Source organism: Rhinopithecus roxellana, chromosome 10, assembly GCF_007565055.1.
Source record: "Rhinopithecus roxellana isolate Shanxi Qingling chromosome 10, ASM756505v1, whole genome shotgun sequence".
In the NCBI taxonomy this organism is placed as follows: Eukaryota; Metazoa; Chordata; class Mammalia; order Primates; family Cercopithecidae; genus Rhinopithecus; species Rhinopithecus roxellana.
The window spans coordinates 116,983,789-116,992,507 of record NC_044558.1 but is presented as its reverse complement, the minus strand read 5'-3'; positions in this window follow the sequence as shown (position 1 = coordinate 116,992,507).

The following is an 8,719-nucleotide window of genomic DNA, read 5'->3' as shown; positions in this document are numbered from 1 at the left end:
GATTCTTCCTTTGGAAGTGTCCTCTCAGGGGTGTACTCCACCCTGTGAGGTGTGGGGTGTCAGACTGCCCCTAGTGGGGGATTTCTCCCAGCTAGGCTACTCAGGGGTCAGGGACACACCTGAGCAGGCAGTCTGTCCGTTCTCAGATCTCAACCTCCGCGTTGGGAGATCCGCGGCTCTCCCCAAAGCTGTCAGACAGAGTCGTTCGCGTCTGCACCGGCTCCCGCTACTTCCCCTGTTGGTCTTCAGCTGTGCGCTGTCCCCAGAGGTGGAGACTACAGAGACAGGCAGGCTTCCTTGAGCTGCTGTGAGCTCCACCCAGTTCGAGCTTCCCAGCGGCTTTGTTTACCTACTTAAGCCTCAGCAATGGCGGGCGCCCCTCCCCCAGCCTCGCTGCTGCCTTGCGGATAGATCGCGGCAGACTGCTGTGTTAGCAGTGAGGGAGGCTTCGTGGGCGTGGGACCCTCCCGGCCAGGTGTGGGATATGTTCTCCTGGAATGCCTGTATGCTTACAGCGCAGTATTGGGGTGGGAGTTACCCGATTTTCCAGGTGTTGTGTGTCTCAGTTCCCCTGGCTAGGAAAACGGATCCCCTTCCCCCTTGCGCTTCCAGGTGAGGCGATGCCTCGCCCTGCTTCAGCTCTCGCTGGTCAGGCTGCAGCAGCTGACCAGCACCGATTGTCCGGCACTCCCTAGTGAGATGACCCCAGTACCTCAGTTGAAAATGCAGAAATCACCGGTCTTCTGTGTCGCTCGCGCTGGGAGTTGGAGACTGGAGTTGTTCCTATTCGGCCATCTTGCTCCGCCCCCCGGAAGTTACATTTCCGAGATTCTGCATTTCAAACAAACTTCCAGCAATGCTGCTGCTTCTTGGTCCACACTTGGAGAAATAAGTCAGCAGAGAGTCCTCTCATTTCCTATTGTACCATGTCTGTCTTTTGTCTCCTGCTTTTTAGCCTCTTTAAGGAACTCACAGCTGCTATAATAAAGTACCAAAAACTGAGTAGCTTAAAACAACAGAAACTTATTCTCTCACAATTCTGGAGGCTAAAAATTCAAAATCAAGGTCTCAGCAGGTTCAGGTTCCTTCCAAAGCCTTTAGAAGAGAACCTTTCCTTGCTCCTCCTAGGCTTGTGGTTAGATCTAGTTGTTCTTTGCCTTATAGCAGCATGACTCTAATTTCTGCCTCCATCTTCATCCTCACATGGCCTTCTCTCTCATGTGTTTGTGTCTTTTCTCTTCTTCTTCTATGAACATGAGTTATATTGGATTAAGGCTCACCCTGATCTAGTATGAACACATCTTAACTTGATTATATCTGCAAAGACTCTATTTCCAAACGAAGTCAGACTCACAGGTATTGGGGGTTCAATCTTGAACTTATCTTCTGGGAGGAATATTTGTTCAATTTAATCATTCATATCCACTTTCTTTTTTCCTTTTTAAATGTTTAATTATCTTTTTGTTTTTATTAAAACTGTTATTCGATTATGTGTGGTTCACATAAAAGGTTGAAAACTTATTAATTTGTCTCTGACGCCCCTGGTTGGAAAAGCCTCTGTTGTACATTTATGCTAGCCTAGGCCATACCACTTTCTGTCTTCAGGACAGCCATCTTAGTTTATCAAGTGACACAGATTTTCCAGAACACAGTATTCATGTTCTTTTAAAGCATTTCTCGTCAAAGACTTTGATCTGGCAATAAATGTTACTATGTAATTCTCATGACATAAATTAGACATAAGTTGGATCTCCTCTTCTTCAGCTCATTCATTTGTCTGAATCATCACTATTATCTTTTTTATTTTCCTTTACCCTTCTCCATAACGCTCTTCCAAGAAACCATTTTATTCCACAATTTTATTGCAGAAGCAGCTGCAGGATATCATAATCTTATCTTTATACAAAGAAAGAAATGCCTAATCCCTCAAGTAAACTAAAAATGTTTTATAAAGTCATTTCTCATTCATCCAATGTTCCAGGCAGTCCTAGTCCAAGAATGCCCCTTCACACACACACAACAACTCTTCACAAGACTTCATTGTCCTTCAGACTCTCCTGCAACACAGACATTCGAGGTTGCTGAGTCGACATTGCAGTCGTTTCACTCTTGATTTTGTGGCTCAATTTTAAATTCCCATACTTATTGCTAAAACATTCCTTCTAGTGGATCTGCTTATGTATTCAAGCACACCATCTGTCACAATTACTTCAAATCACAGGTCTGTGACAGACTGTCAATTTCACACTACAAAGTATAATAGTGGAAAACAAAGTAAAATCAAGAAAGGGAGAACACAAAACTTATTAAAACCATATACAAGCACAAACATTCAGGAAAGCAAAACAACCTTCAGTGAAGTTGAACAATTTTGAACCAAGAGAAAGGCCATATGCACACCCTACCCCAGTATAAGATAACCAGACAAGGACTGGGTGAGTTGCCTCCTGAGTATTATGACCGCCATCAATCACTTAGGCATTGGAGATCAGGAGACTCTTCCCAGGGCACACATTCTGTAGGGACTGTGAGGGCTGAAAGAATGCTTCCAGGCTATCAGGAACAAGCATAAAAACACAAATCAATTTTAAAATACACTCAAAAATGTCAAAACAATCCAACTTTTTTGTCTTGATCAGACATATCTACTAGCACATATTACTTCATTTATTCAGCCAATATTTATTAATAACCTACTGTGTGCTTGACACTGTTCTAGTGGCAGAGACACAGCAGTGCATAATACCCTGCTCTCTGCAGCAGATGTTGCAGCAGGAGGAGACATTCCAGGACATGACAATTAAAGTGGAAGAATGTCAAGCAGAACTGGGGAATAAGGGATGTGAAGGGAGTGAGACTTGCTATTTTATATAGGATGGTCGGAAAAAGACCTTATCAGGAGTGACATTTGAGCAGGGAGATGAAGAACTGAAGGGAGCAAGCAAAAAAAAATGGGCCCTGAATTTGGAAAAAATACATGACAGGTTCCAACAAGACCAGAGAAGACAAATGTGAGAAGAGTAAAGTGAACAAGCAGAGATAATATATGATACAAGGTCAGAAAGGTAATGACAACTGCATCCTGTAGGACTCTTTAGGCCATTGTAAAGATGAGTTTTTACTCTGAGTAAGACAGGGAGCTATTAGAGGGCTCTCAGCAGAGGAGTGACCTGATTTAACTGTCTTGGGAGGATCCCTTTTTGTGTATAGACTGTAAGGTAACAGGAATAGGCCAAGAGAGAGTATTTCGGATACTAGTCCAATAATCAGGTGAGAGATGAGGAAGACTTTGACCTGGATAATAGTAGAAAAACTGTTGAGAAGGGATCAAAATATGGGTTTGTTTTTATGGTAGAGAGGCCAGGGATGGCTGAATGATCAGATGGGGCATGAAAAAGAAAGAAAAGAGACAGAGATGACTTCAGGAATTTTGGCATGGGCCACTGGAAGGATGAAGTCACCATTTACCGAGATCAGAATGACTGGGAGGTTGAGTTGGAAGAACTGAGAATCAAATATCTGGTTTTGAATCTGTTCTTTTTGAGATGCATATTCAACTTCCATATGGACGTGTCAAGAAGGATTTAGATCTAGAGTTTTGGAGTTCAAGGGAAAGGGTTGAGCTGTAGATATAAATTCTAGAGATGCCAGAATATAGATGGTGATCTTTCTTTATCAGCACAGAAATGACTTGACTTTATCCAAACTAAGCTATCATACTGTACATGTTAGCAACACATTTTACAGGGCCAATTTGGCCTTTTGCAATGTTCTGTGGTTTCTAAGATAAATAAACATATTATATGTTTCCCTCTGGATGCCTTTGCTATGATCCTGTCAGCATTTCCAAAACAGTTCTTGCTTGAACACCACCCAGGAAAGAAAAAAACCTTTTGAGAAAGAAATCATTGTTTTTTTTAAAAAATCGCTGTGTTTTGACTTATGAGTTTAAAACTTATAAAAACAGTCTAGTTTCTGTTTTCTTCAAGAATTCACATTAACAAAAGTGTGGCTTGGTGCCTGTATTGAATGTGAGTTGATAACTTGCTGGTGGTTTGACAGTTATAAACAAACAGTCTTATAATGTAAAGAAAGCATATTCCTGAAACTGCAGGAGGTCTCAGTGAGCCTCAGACATTATACCAGCATGTTTAACTAGAAAATTATGAAAACACATGCAATTTCTATAGCTAAGGCAATTTTTACATGGAATTGCAGCATGAAATGGCTCCATCTAATTCTGTAAATGTTTATATTGATGACTATAAAGCACACATATTGCCACTTGGTCTGACAATGATATGTGAACAACATAAAAAATGTCTTGAAATAATTTATTTTTCCTCCTCTTTCCACAAAACCAAGTATGTGTGTGTGTTAACATCTTAACATGTTTATATGAGAGAAAATAAAATTTCAATTTAACCATTCATTTACTCCACTAGTTCACATATTTATTGAGGACTTAGAATATGACAGAAACTATGCTAGGTCTAGAGAAAATAGAAACAAAAAATGTATATTTTCTTCCCTCTAGTAAATAACTTTGGAATGTGAAAGTGAGGTATTTCAATGAAGTTCAAAACTGAACAAAAAGACAATATCTGAGAAGGTTCTGAAAGGAAATGAAAGTCAAAAGTATTACATACTCATTCATGATTAAAAATTATAATGTTAAACAAATTTCCTGTGGCTGTCCTGACTTCAGGAAAAACATCTGGAAAATTGTAAGAAATACCAGGCCACCTACAAATCACAAGACAAAGCTTTTACTGAGGTTCAGGAAATGATAAACAAAGCTTATGGGACCAGATGTTTCTGGATGCTGTTATTTTGATTAAGATGATTCTTCATTTCACACCATCTGGATTCATAGATTTAAAAAATCACTCCTTCCTAGCTTCAGTGACTCCTATTGACAAGTATACTAGAGATATATCTACCTAAGATAAATGCTAGTAGTACTAGAGTTAGTAGTTTTTTGAAAGGGAAAATTAGTGCAAAAACTCACACTACTCATGAATGACTGTACAATTTAGTCCAGGTTTAAAAATTACTGTCATATTCACAGAGCCTACATTTTTTCCCAGACACTAACATCCACTTTTAAATTCCTTTCCCAGAAAGAATGTCTTAGGCGTAGTTGGCAAAAGATGAAAATCAGGTAATAAAATGTGAAAGCAATCTTTTCATAGGTTTCTAGGGCACCTTAATCTTGGTCCTTTGTGACTCTCAGAAATAGCAAACTTAGTTTTGTGTCCATTCTCTGAGTTTCTTTCAGTACCAATAGTAACAACAATGGCAATGTTACTTTGCACTTATATGGCAGCTTTTGGTTTACAAGCATATTCACTGATATAATCTCATTGCCATTTCACAATCAACAGTGCAATAGGGTTATATTATGATAAGAAAAAGAGATAAGGAATAAATAATTTAAGAGGTATTTGATTAGTAAGTGACTACTGCTATGAGATTAGATATAGACTTAATCCATTAGCCAGGGGAAACAGAGTTGAGGAACTAACAGAGTTAGGGAAGAAAAAGATTTCTTTTAGTGGCTCAGTGTTCTTTGTGGCAAGCCCTCTACCACTCCACTCCCTTACTCCCTCTCCCTCCTATTTATGCCTTCCATCCCCAACCATGCACAGAGAGTCATACCCTTGCCAAATGAATGGGTCATAAAAAGCAGCTCTGGCTCAGGAAAGGAGATTTCTGGTATGGACTTCAGCTGTTGTCTAGCACAGACCTGGTCTCAAAGCTTAGAGAGAATGTGCCTGGGGGTCTAAGCCTGGTGCAAGCAGCGTGGGTGGCGGCCTGAAATTTAGTGGCAGACTCTGATCCAGCTTCTCTTGAGGCAGTGCAGAGCAGGCATTAAGAATATAAGCCAGCAAGGTTTTGCTCCTGTCTTAGTGTTACCTAGTTGCTTTGTAGTCTCGATTGTATAATCACTTTTTAGTATCTATAGGTTCTGTATTTTCATGTGCTTTTATGATGGCAAGCACTGCTCCTTTGTTTCCATATTTAGAACTTCTTTGAGCATTTCTTCTGGGACCAGTCTAGGGGTGACACATTCCCTTAGCAGCTTGCCTAGGAAAAACTTTAATTCTTCTTCACTTATGAAGCTCAGCTTGCCAGGATATAAAATTCTTGGTTGACATTATTTTTTCTTTAAGAAGCTAAGAATAGGCCCCTAATCTCTATTGGTTTGTAAGGTTTCTGCTGAGAAGCTCACTGTTAGTGTGATGAGATTTTCTTTATAAATGATTAGATGCTTCTCTCTAACTGCTTTAATTTTTTCCTTCACATTGACTTGGGGTAGTCTGACGACCATATACTTTGATGAGATTTGTCTTGCTGAGAATCTTCCAAGTGTTTTCTTGAGCTTCTTGTATCTGGATGACTAATTCCATAGCTATACGAGGGACGTTTTCCTGAAATTTTCCATCATAATCATTTTCCAAGACTTTTACTTTTTCTTCTTCTCCCCCAGGAATGCCTATAACTTGTAGGAGTGGATGCTTCACCTAATCTCATATTTCCAGAAGTCTTTGTTCATTTATTTGATTTTTTTTTCTTTATTTCCATCTGGGTTAATTAAAAGGACCAGTCTTCATTATTACATCAAAAAGATACCTGCACTTGTGTGTTTATTGTAGACTATTCACAATAGCAAAGATGCAGAATTGACCTAAGTGTCCAATAATGGATAATTGGATAAATAAAACATGGTGTATGTATACCATAGAATACTATGCAACCATAAAAAAGAATAATATCATGTATTTTTCAGCAAAATGGATAGAGCTGGAGGCCATTATTCTTTTTTTTTTTTTTTTTTTTTTTTTTTTTTTGAGACGGAGTCTCGCTCTGCCGCCCAGGCTGGAGTGCAGTGGCTGGATGTCAGCTCACTGCAAGCTCCGCCTCCCAGGTTCACGCCATTCTCCTGCCTCAGCCTCCCGAGTAGCCGGGACTACAGGCGCTCGCCTCGTCGCCCGGCTAGTTTTTTGTATTTTTTAGTGGAGACGGGGTTTCACCGTATTAGCCAGGATGGTCTCGAACTCCTGACCTCATGATCCGCCCATCTCGGCCTCCCAAAGTGCTAGGATTACAGGCTTGAGCCACCGCGCCCGGCCGAGGCCATTATTCTAAATAAAATAACCTAGAAACAGAAAATCAAATAATGCATGTACCCATTCAGAAGTGGGAGCTAAACAATGAGTACACATGGACACACAAAGTGAAATAATAGGTGGTACAGACTCCAAAAGTGGCGAGAATGAGAGAGGGGTGAAGTTTTAAAGACTACCTATTGGGTATAATGTTCACTCTACAGGTTACAAGCATACTAGAAGCCCAGACCTCACCATTATGCCATGTATCCATGTAACTTCCTAAATCTATAAAAATAACGATTAAAAAAAGAGAGAATAAAAGCCTATGGTCAACCTGACCTAGGGTAGTCTTTGTTTTGGTGTTCACAAGCTGTGAGACATTAAGCATATCAAAATGAGAAACAATAATTAGGTGCCTACCACTCAAGTTATTTAGGGCCATTAACTGAGATACTGTATGTAAATAGTGAAAGACAGAATGCTTTCCCCCCTAAGATCAGGAAAAAGCAAGAATGGCTGTGGTCACTATTTCTATTAAACTTTGAGTAGAAAGTTCTAGATAGTACAGTAGGAAAAAGTAATAAATAGAAAGCATGAAAATTAGAAAGGAAAACATAAAATGATGTTCACTTGAAAATGATATGTACGTGTTCATCAAAAATACTAAGACATGAATAAAAAATACCCACTGAAACTAATAAATGAATTTAGCAAAGTCAGAGGGTGCAGTGTTAATATATTGCAATCAGTTCAATTTTTATTTATTCATAGCAAAGAACTGGAAAGTAATTTTTTAAAAAAATTATCTTAAATTCAAAAAAATGACACATGAATAAACTTAACAGGAGATATGTGTGATAAATACATTAAAATATATAAAACATTCCTAATGGAAATGAAAGAAGACCTGAAAAATTGAGACATATACTATATACATCATTTAAAGATTCAGTATTGATAACTGACATATAGATTTATTACAGTTCTAATCATAATGTTAATTAGCCTTTATATAGAAATTGATAAGCTGATTCTAAAGTTTCTATGAAAATGCAAACAATTTAATGGATACAATGCCCTTTATGAAGAGGAAAAGTTGAGGGCTTTCACTTCTAAGTCCTTCCCTGAAGATACAGTGATATTGGCAAAATGACAGACATAAAGATCAGTTGAACGGAAAACAGTTCTGAAATGAGTCAACCCCAAAACAATCAAATGACTTTCAACAAAATGACAAGTCAATTCAATTAGGAAAGGAAATCTCTTCAGCAAGTGGTGTTGACACAACTGGATATTAGTATGGGATATCCACATTGACTATTACCTTATGTTAATATTGTATCTACAAATTAACCCAAAATGCATATGTATAATTAAAAGCTAAAATTAAAAAAAATTCTAGAAGAAAACAATGGAGAAAATCTTTGCAAGATTAAGATAGGCAGAGTTTTTTTTAGAGAACATATGAAAAGCATGAACTATCATAGAAAAAAGTAATAAATTAAACCATATCAAATTAAAAATCTTTGCTCTTCGAAAGACATGTCAAGAACAAAGAGAGTTACAGACTGAGAGAAAATGTTTACACTACATGTACTTAACAA